General features: G+C 38.1%; 1 pseudogene; it reads left to right on the forward strand.

Annotated features, from left to right (window-relative positions):
- The first annotated feature begins 9,465 nt into the window (after positions 1–9,465).
- Positions 9,466–9,643, forward strand: LOC118631948 (annotated as a pseudogene).
- The last annotated feature ends 1,524 nt before the right edge of the window (positions 9,644–11,167 follow it).

Below are 11,167 nucleotides of genomic sequence, written 5' to 3' on the forward strand. Positions count from 1 at the left end.
ATAGCCAATATTCATTTATATTTACACGCAAAAATGTTCTCTATGAATTTCCATATTTCTGTCCAAGATTCTTTTTCTCCTATTAAAAATTTTTCTTTAGAATTTTGCTTTTTTAAAAAAAAGTTTTATTTGGTTTGAAATATAGGCTTTGTAGTGACAAATTACATTAATTTGGTTTGTCTGAAAACATACTTATTTCACCTTTATTTTTGAGGAGTATTTTCACAGGCTTAAGGATCCTAGGTTGGCCACTATTTTTATTCAGTACCATTGAGCTTTGGGGCACAGCCTCTATCCACCTGTCTAGAAGTACTGGTATTAGTTTAAATGGGTTGGGAAAACTCTTTGAAGAGATGAACTTTAAGTAGTTTCCTAATACAGTCGGTCTTGGACTATTTGGGAGAAGAGCATTCCAGAAAGTAAATTTGGAGACTCCAGAGTGGAAATACATTTTTTGTATTTAGGAAACTCGGGGGAGGGGGGGTAAGGCAAACATAGTTGGAGTACCATAGCTGAATAAACATTGTAGGAGAGAAACTGGGAAACTATCTTGGGTTCAAATCACATAAGACCTCGCAAGCCAAGAAAAAGTGTCTGGATTTTTTTTTTTATCCTCACTCAAGGATATTTTTCCATTTTTTGTTCAGATAGAGTAGGAGGAAGAGAGGAGAGAGAGAGAGAGAGAGAGACACTTCAACATGAAAGGGACACATCGAGTGGCTGCCTCCCCGCACGACCCAACCAGGGCCAGGGACAAACTGCAACCGAGGTACATGCCCTTATCGGGAACCGAACCCGGGTCTCTCTGGCCTGCAGGCCGACACTCTAACCGCTGAGCCAAACCGGCTAGGGCAAGTGTCTGGATTTTAATCTAGTTATAATTGAAAGCCTTTGGAATGTTTTGAGACGTGATATAATTTGATAGGAATTACTATTTTTAAATCACTTATCTCATGTGTCTTCATAACCATGCCATTTAATCCTCACAAGTCTTAGAAAATTTAATGTATCAAATGCTATAGTTATTTCCATCTATAGATGACAAAAGTGAGGCTGAGAATAGTTAAAGACTTCTCCAAAGTTACACAGTCAATCAGTGATAGAGCTTGGATATTTACCTATATCTCTCTACCTCTAAAACTGTCTGTAATCATATTTTGTATTGATTTTTACTTCAAACTTCCCCACAGGTCCATAGCACTAACCCTTACATACAATGTGTGAGGTTAGTTTTGCATGCTTTTTTTTAATGGCGATTTTTGTGGACATTTCTAAGAGTGATGGATTTAACAGGCTTCTTATCTATTTGAGTTTTTGTACTTTACTGTTATGCATATAAAATGATTTTATATTAGAAATGAAATCCATCCCTACTTTCTTTAGCAGAAAACCTAAAAGAGCTTTAAAAAAAAAAAAAAAAAAAAACTCCATTATTATATCTCAGTAGCTCGTCCACCTGTTGTTCTCTCATGTAGGTAACCTGTCTACCGATTGATCCAAACATAGAGAGCAACTTGGAAGTATTGAATTAATTTTAAAATATTCTCAGGATCCTGCTTCTCAAACCATCCAATTCCCTTTATGTAGCTATTAAATTTGAAGAAAACAAAACAGACAAAATCTGAAACCATTTCATTCAAATTAAAATTACAATAATATTCCACTTACCTGGAACATGGCGCAAGTAAAAAAAAAAAAACAGAAGAAGGAAACACTGTCATAACCACAACTGTCAAGTGGGGTGCTCCGTCATTGGTTGACAGAAGTTGTTCAGAGGGAAGAGAAAAAAAAACAAAACAAAACAACTAGGACCACCCACTTCCCCTTCCCACTTCATTCCCAAGTGAGAGGAAAGCCCCTTTCTGGACTCCAGGAGAGAGCTGAAATATGTAAAACCGAAATAATCCCATTTCAGTTTGGAATAAAAAGAAAAACAAAAAGCAGTAACAACTCAGGTAAAGATGTCTCTTATCTTAAATACACGGAGTAAGAAAACAAATGCACAGAGGCTGAAATGCCAAAATTAAAAATAAAACAAAAAGTCTCTGTGTTCTCTTGTCTAGCTCCAACCCGAGAATTCATTTTTGTGAGTTATTCCCTTAGATCTTTCATACCATGTCTAGTCTAATTTACTTTTATCCACTCCCCAATAAACACATCTAATGAACTGTAATCAATATATTTTAGATGCATTTTTATGAATACCATATTTATTCTGTTGTTCTCAGAAAATGTACTCATTGATGCTAATGTATCTAAGCCACAAACAATAGAAATCATAGGAGACATAGAAGTGGAGACAGTGCATAATCACTGTTGCACACACACACACACACACAAGAAAGACAAGAAAAATAAGCCTCCAATCTGAAATATTTGAATTATTCCATAGAATGTAAGCAAGGCTTCCATTTGGCAATTAATGTGCATTCATTCATAGATATGCAAAGCGACATTAGGAAAAGCTTCCCTAGAAGAAATTGGTAGGGCAGTGGGGAACCACCTATACCTTCGATTTCACATTGAAATCTCACGAGCTACATAATGGGTAGAAACTACAGGACGAGAGCTTTTGTCTCCTTAGAAAAATAGTTCATATGCAGAAAGATCATTAGGGCTTAGTGAAGAGTTCTTAAACATGACATCAAAAGCACAATTCTTAAAAGAAACAACCAATTTAAAAAAAGACTGTAGAAAGATGGAGCAGGTTCCCTCTTAAGATCATGAGTTCTCAGTCCATGGAAACATTCAAGCACAAGTTGATCAAACACTTCTTGGTGCTATTAACCAAGCCTCAGATAGGGGGAAAGAATAGATTTTGACCAAACTATTTCCTACCCTAAATTGCTTCAATTTTATAATAATACATCCATTGGGAATATAGGCAGGATTTAAAACATGTGGGTATAAAATAATTTTATCTAGAGAATTGACCAAGAGAAAGGATAAGTGAATAAAGCAAAGAGAATCATATTGACATTTCCTTCGTGACAATTTAAAAGAATAATTATATATCATTTGTCATCTATTAAGTTAGGACAGGTTAAAAACAATTATATTACCCAAGGTAGGCAAGCTTGCGAGAAAACAGAAACTCATAGACCAAAATGAGAATGCAAATCAAATAATTTTGGGGGGAGGGACCATTACAAAATTTTAAATATTCAATTCTTTTATCCAATAATTTTACATTTAGGATTCTATCATACAGAAATATTTACAGTACTATTTATGGATATATGTGCAAAAATGTTTTGGAAAATAAAAAATTAGACAATGTAAGTGTTCATCAAGAGAGGGATTAAATAAATTATGGTATACTGATATTACAGAATAGTTTATAGTTATTAAAAGGAATGAAATGTTTCTCTCTGCTGTAGCAAGGAACAATCTCAAAGCCTATATTGTTCAGAGATGAAATAATACCTGGTCTGATTCTCTTAGTTTTGGTGACAACAAGCTACTACATGTGGCTGGATTATTCCTAACGAATACATAGCACACTATTCACAAGAGAGAAGGAGATCAAGGACCAGATTTTCACTTCTTATTGTGAATAGTTCAGAATAGTTTAACCTATTTTGAGAAACATTTATAATTTATAACTTCTTTTGAAATTCATCACAATTTAAAAACCTATCGTTTTTATAGCCAGCGTTTCCTGACTGATAATCCCCAAGGGTTCTGCAAATTGTCAGATTGAGGAACTTTATGCATTCTTGAAAGGAAAAAACAATGTCGTTCCCTTGGGCCAAAAGCATCAATACAAGGACACCAAAAAAAACACACACATAAAAAAAACAAACAAAAAAGTATTACAAGAAGACACCTTAAATAGGGTGACTCATCATCTTCTATTCTTTTCTTTGTATCTTTATCACATCATTGATTTATACTCTTAATGAATGTACTCCCAAACATCAAAATGAGGAAAACAGAGAAAAATGGGATTCCGTTCTTATCTTAATAGTGATTTATGTGATTAATATGGTGTCAAGAAAATCTTGCAAAGGAAACCAGGAGAAAATCCTGCCAAAGTAGTAAACATTAATGTGAGGAACCAGGCACATTCCCATTACTTCTTCTTCTGTTCCTCTTCTGTTGAACATCAAAAGCATTTAGGTCAGTCATGCCAGCTTCCCTCGGTGACTCACCAGAGATGATGTAAGTCATTGGTCATGCAGCAGAACTGCGTGAGAGCCTGCTTAAAATAAATCTTATTTCAGGGGATAGAACTCTTCTGTTGTTTTCCCAACTTCTTTGTAATTTGAATCTGGTTTGAAAATATATCATGAAAGGAAAAAGAAGCCATACTGATTTTATTGAAGGTTTAATGGCATATCAGACTTTCCTTATTCTCTAGTTAGATCTTAAGAGATTGAGTATCATGTGAGGTAAATGAGGTTTATTCTCCACAACAGTACACTGGCACGTTGCAACAATTTCAACCACTCACTTGGAATTCGGTCTCTCCTTGTTTTCTGTTTCATCTGAAAAGGGACTCGTTCCCAGTTAGTCCATTGCTAACCAGTTTTTTTTTACCTAGTACAACTATGGTACTTCCACATTACAAATGTCAACAATTCAAGCCTGAGATGAGTAGTGCCAGCTCAGCAATATAAATAAAATTAGATGCTTTCAAATCAAATCAAGTCTCAGAAGAAGGAAGTTTTGCTGAATGATCAGAATTTGAATGATCTGAACTCATTATTTCTGACTCTCCTCTGCCTCCAGCTCTGGAATCTGACCGTGATGCTTCTGGGTCAGTTTTCTACAGCCCCTTTACACCTTTGGGTCACAATGCAGTCAATAAAAAACCCTTAGCATAAGGACCACTAGCTAACTCAAGCCATTCCCTCGTAATAAGTACTCTAGGGAGGGGCATGTGCAGACCGGAGCTCACCACCGGTTTCCAGCGCAGACAGTGAAGCCCTTGCATGTCTGTTCTGCTCCGATATTGTCATCTAAGGACTTTGCCTTCTGAATCTTCTTTTTGGGGCTACTCTGCACTGTTCTCCATTTCATTTCTGTGACCCAATTTCTATCAGTTTTTTCCCTTATACGAGAAAGTACACCTTCTCCTAGCGTCTTTGCGATTTTCCTCATTTCCCCTTTCCCTATTTATTATTTGAGGATATGATTAAATTTCTCAGTGCATTGGCCTCATTTCCTGGGACTCATTGTTCAGACAAGTTTCTCTGCATTAAGACAAGCTCTTAGCAAAGGTATTTTCTCCATGTTCATGCTGGGGCTCTGGACTGGAGTATTAATTTGCTTGGATGCATGTCAGTCTTGTCTTAAAATCAAAGTGCCTCTCCCATCAATAGCCATGCTCCCCAATGTCAGATATGTAAACAAGGTAGCTAATGTCATTTTCTCCCTCAGTGAAACTGCTATTGGAAATCTGCAAATACTATTTAAGTTAGTTGGCACCTACCGATACCAAGTACATTCACATATGCTATCTCACTTACCTATAAATTCTTTAAGTAAATACTATTTTATCCTAGATAATGAAACCCAAGCCCAGAGAGATCACAACTAGTAACTGGCAGAGCTATAATTCATGCTCAGGGCCCCGAAATCTAAGTCCCGTACTAACATTTCTTACCATGCTTCCCATATTCTGTCAAACATCAAAACATCAAAAGCAGAACAAGGATATAAAAGGTCAGTTCCTACCTGTCTCTTCAAGCTTTGTGGTTGTATGTTAACCTTAACTCTTTATGGTTCAGCTTTTCCATCCACAAAATTATACATTTGATGGAGATATTTTTAAAATTAGTGAAGTTATTTTAAGAGATGAGCATGAAAATAAATTGTGGAACTTTGTCCTAAAAAAAAACAAACAAAAAACAAACAAACTCAGAATATATCTAATAAGAATTAATTAATAAATCCTAGAGAGAATCAAAAGTATGGTATTTTCCCCTGGGAACCTGTTTAGTACTGATAATAAATTTACAGTAGGCAGAGAATTATATATAGCTTCTAAAACAATGTAATGTTACTAGTGGATGTAAGTAGATCTGGTAGATATGAGCCCATTTCAAATATCTCAAAACAAATTGTGTATGTATGATCTAGTGACCACTATAGAGTATGTTGTCATCGACAGAAGGAGAGATTTTTTTAAAACTATGTCTTTATTGATTTTTAGAGTGAGAGAAAAGGAAGAGATAGAAATATTGATTGGCTGCCTCTTGCATGCCCCCTACTGGGAATTGAACCTGCAACCCAGGCATGCGCCCTGACCAGGGATCAAACTGGTAACCTCCTGGTGTATGGGTCAATGCTCAACCACTGAGCCACACCAGCAAGGAAGAAAGATTTTTTTTGAGGAGAAATCTTATCAATTATATAAGTCTTGATGAAAAAAACAGTGGGGGTGCAAACTAACTGGAAGGTAGACATCCGAAAGGGTAGTAACATTTTAAAGGGTGAAGGTAAAAGCCTGCAAAAGGCAGAAACTGTGAACAAATGTGTTGCTTGCATGACCTTTGCTCAGCCTTCTGTTGAGTGAGGTTATCCTCAGTTCGCAAAGATATCAGGTTATCCACAAGGCAATGAATCACCCAGCAGATGCAGGACGAGATACCAGACCAGTCCAACTGCAATGTGGACAATGAGCCAGGCAGAGTACGTCAGCAGGAACTGCCCGAAGTGAAAAGTAGAGTATGTAACCCACCCCCCAACTGTTATTTGAGGCTGAACCCTTTGTGGCTCAGCCCGCCTGCACCCAGGCACATGCAATGAAGCCAGTTTGCTCTACACTGGCCGTGTGTTGTGGATGTGATCTCCCGCCGGCTCAGACCTCTTAACATCCTAACCACAGGACTGATGATTACAGACTCTTTCTGAGCTAACCAGCCATGTATAGCTAAAGAATAACTCCACTTGTTACACCAGTAGATATTTCTTCTATTCATGTAATTGTTCCCTTTCTTTCTCATAAAAACTCCTCGCCTTCACCCTATAAGTGGGACAATATCTGGGCTTCTGTCTGAAACTGTGCTTTCTAAATGTCAGTTCTTTTAGATCCCAAATAAATGCTTGTTGCCTCTCATTTGGGATTTTTATTTTTAGGCTAACAACACTTACACAGATGAAATAAACATGTGTAAGAATTTTATTCTACTTATATGAGAAAAAGGGGAAACTCTACAAATAGCTCAAAGGAAAAGTCAAGAAGCACCAATTTATAGGGAGCAAGTGAGTTAAATTGAAAATGGAAGCAAAACTTTTTTCCCCACAAAGGAATGAGAAGTCAATCAATACTCTACTGGCCAAGGCAGAATTTGTATGTGTGCCAGCCATCTACAGCTTGCAGAGAGTTGCAAAGTACTGAAAGAAAATGCAAGTATCTGATAACTGAAAAAGATGTGCAGTATGTAGACAATGCAGTTTTCGATTGAGCACAATATTTTTGCATATCTTTAATACATTGTTAGAGACACCAGAAAGAAACAGGGTGAGGGGAGGAGAAAATGCAAGTGGTAAAATCTCTGGTCAGAATGGAAGAGAAATATCATTATCTTCCTGACCGCTCGCTGATGGAACCCTGACAAACTTTGGAACGAGGTGTGTAGCAAAGATGGAAGCACAGCGGTGGTAGCTGGCTCGGAAATATACCAAAATACACCTTTGATATATAGTCATATGACAAACAGGTCAACTGTCATAATCCCAATATGGGTATCAATGTATTACAGCTGAGTGGTCACCACTGGGCTTTTAGGTAGAGGAGTATAGAAACAATTAAAGACCAGAAATGTCACAAAATTGTTTACTTATCCAGGTGAATGGCACCTCTGCATCGCTGGGAATTTCTGGCATGTGCTCTGGAGGTATGTATCACGTTCCTCCTGTGCTTTCGGAATGCTGGACAACTAAGGATGTAACATTCGACGCTGTAAAACTATTCAGCAGATTCGATGAGCGACTTGTGAATAGCTTCTCTGTGATCTCATACGACATGTTCACTGCCTTTTCTCTGGTGCACTGAAATGGACAAAAGTAGGTTAAGCAAGGGGAATGAGGAGGAAAGAATTTACAGTAATCATAATCTGGAAGATTTACTATCGATCTCATTGAAATGTGGCCAATCATAAAATTGGATGCTTTCCTCAACATATTTTTCTATGAAGACTTGATGTACTAAGTATATAGTCATTATATACATTAAATGTGTACATTGAATGATAAGGCTATACGAGTGTCCCTGATGATGGCACTTGGACTTTTGGATTTGGTATCGTAAGAAGTGGATCTATATCTCAGCTCTAAGACTTGTGTATAGCAGGTCACAACTGAGTTATTTATTATCCTCTTCATCTATGAAAGGGAATTAATTAATAATTATACATATCTCACAGAATTTGGGTATGTAGCTGAGATCACTGCACCTTGTAATATATAAAGCCCAATTAAATCTTAATTACTATTTTTATTGACACACAAAAAGACATACAAGATTTTCAGAACAACCCAATCAAATTTAGAGGGTAATATAATAATGATAATTAATGTGAAAAGTTTATTTATAAATACTAAAAAAATTCCCCAGAGTTTTTACATACTTCTGCATTGTATTGGTTTATAAACAGTCATGCCCTTCCTTGACATTAAGAGTGGTTAACAATAATTTATAGCTCATATTATACTTTAATCTCCTTGCTGTTATTTATTGTATATATTACATTATGCACTGTTAGTACCTCAAATAAAAATGTCAAACATCTAGTAATATTACCTTGCCTAAGGTTGTGTTTTATAGAACATCACCAATATATTTTAGCATATAACTGCCGTGTCTGTGATACAAACAGTACCTAAAAATGAGCTTTTCAGATCCATGATTGTGCATCACTGATGACAGCAAAATTTCTGTGTTAAAAAAGGAAAACGATGCCTCAAAGCACAGGAATCAAGGCCAGACACAGAAACAGGGGACGCACAATTAAAACTCTTAAGAGGGCCTGTTTTTTGCTTATCCCAAGGAGTCTGATATATGAGGATTATTATTCTTGATTTTTCAGAGTGACAAAGAAGAAACCAACTGGAAAGAATAAAATAGTCCTATTTAAGCTTTTTCTCTTGCGTTCCACAGCAGCTTATCCCAAAATGTGCTCCAATACACAATAGATCTGGGAGTGCCTCATGGTGGGGGAAAAAATAGTGAGGGGTCTGTTTTTATTTTTTTTATCCTCAGCTGAGGACATTTTTTTCTATATTTTGTTCAGATAGAGTGGGAGGGAGAAAGAGAGAAACATCGATGTGAAAGGGACACATCGAGAGGTTGCCACCCACATGACCCAACCAGGGCCGGGGACAAACTGCAACCGAGGTACGTGCCCTTAGCAGGAACTGAACCCGGGTCTCTCTGGACCGCAGGCCAATGCTCTAACCGCTGAGCCAAACCGGCCAGGGCGAGGGGTCCATTTTTAATAAAGATCCAACACTCTAATACTTACCTGGCAGGGGAGACACCATGATCACGGAGGTGGTTTTCCCAGGGCGAGGCTTATCCATGGCACTCCAGATGTGCTGACCCCCGCGATTTCCCCAGATGTGGGAAACTCCACTGCATCATTTGTGGTAGTGAGGGTAAAAGAAAAAAAAGACTCAACACTAATTTCTCTCAGATTTTAACAACTATTAGCATTTCTTAAGGCTCTGTAAAATCCTACAATAAAGAAAACCATTTAACATGATTTAGCCCAGCATTTCCTAAGCACATTTGACCACAGACAATTTTATTGCTTAACATTGACTATGATCACATTACTGAAAAATCATATGTGAAATGTGAACAAGAAAAAGAATGACCCAGAAGTAAGCACGTCAGAAATGTAGGGTGCAGAGTTTGATAGGCAGAGCTATAGGGACCTAACACCAAAAAGACTCAGAGTTAAGATGTTCCCATTTTCAGAGTTTTTCTAAACAAAATCTCTGCCGATGTATTTTTTACAAACCCATCCAGGGGAGCTCATGCAGTCATGCAGGTATGTGCATGAGCATTCTAGACGAGAAGTCTCAGGCAAAATCCTGGTGACTGCACCCTCGGTCCGGGGCAGGGAAAGCTAGCCGGCTTCCCATGCAGTCTTTCTAAAAGACACGTTGGAAAGTTCAATTAGTTATCTGCGTTTCACTGACTTACGTAGCCTTGGTGCACAAAAGCAATATTGCTTTCAGTCTTTTCTGCCACTTTCCAGTCCAACAAGTAATAGAAAATACACATTGTGTTAAGTATTTGAGTTCATGTTTGGCTACCTACCCAAGTACTTTCTCCTCCTCACTACTGAGACCACTTGATCCCATTTGGTGGGCTGAATCTATTTCCTCACACAGGAGGGGTTAAAGAAGATCTTTTTCAGTACTCAGGGGACTCAGAATTAACTAAAATATGCTTGTGATTCTGCCCAAACAGAACTGATATCCAGCTCTCCCAACTGGAACATCATCTTATTCTTTAAAAATCTTAAAGTGCATCTCCGCCTCAGATCCCAGTTCTTGTTCCTGGATTTGCACCCCGTCCCTTGGGCCAGCCTCCATTCCTGTAAGCCAATATAGGCTAGCGTGTCTAGAACTGCGGCTAAGTGGGGGCTTTTCACAAGGGCTGGAGCAAAGGCTTGGGTTCCAGAGCTGGGGACAGTGTCGGAGCAGCTCTGCCACCAGGCTGGCTTGATTCTTACCCACTTAAATCCCAACACGCAGAGAAATAGGCTCAGAGCCTTGCTTGAGGCTAAGCCCACAGATGGGAATAATGAGGTGTCTGTGGAGGTAGAGGGTTCAAAGGCAAAGGGTTGGTCAATCTTTACTTTTCTCCTCCTCCACATGCTGCTAACCTGAAAACTGTTGTCCCTGCCTACACCTGGGACCCCAGGCCCAGAGCAGCAGAGTTGAGTGTAAGAAAAGTAGACGAATCAGACCATCTAAGCCATTTTAACTGCCAGACAATAACAGCCAGAAAATGGGGGAACAAGGATATCAAGATTTGGTCTTGAGTTAGCTTGGATTTCTGTGACAGATTTTTCCCCCTGGGCATCAGTTCAGAACAGTAATTCTCCGCTACCGCCATCTACCTCAGCAACAATCAGCATTCATTAGTCAGTGGTTGCATAGGTATCTTTTACCAATAGCTCTGCATGAAGTCATTTCAAAGATA

The sequence above is a fragment of the Molossus molossus genome, unplaced genomic scaffold, assembly GCF_014108415.1.
Source record: "Molossus molossus isolate mMolMol1 unplaced genomic scaffold, mMolMol1.p scaffold_m16_p_16, whole genome shotgun sequence".
Classification (NCBI taxonomy): Eukaryota; Metazoa; Chordata; class Mammalia; order Chiroptera; family Molossidae; genus Molossus; species Molossus molossus.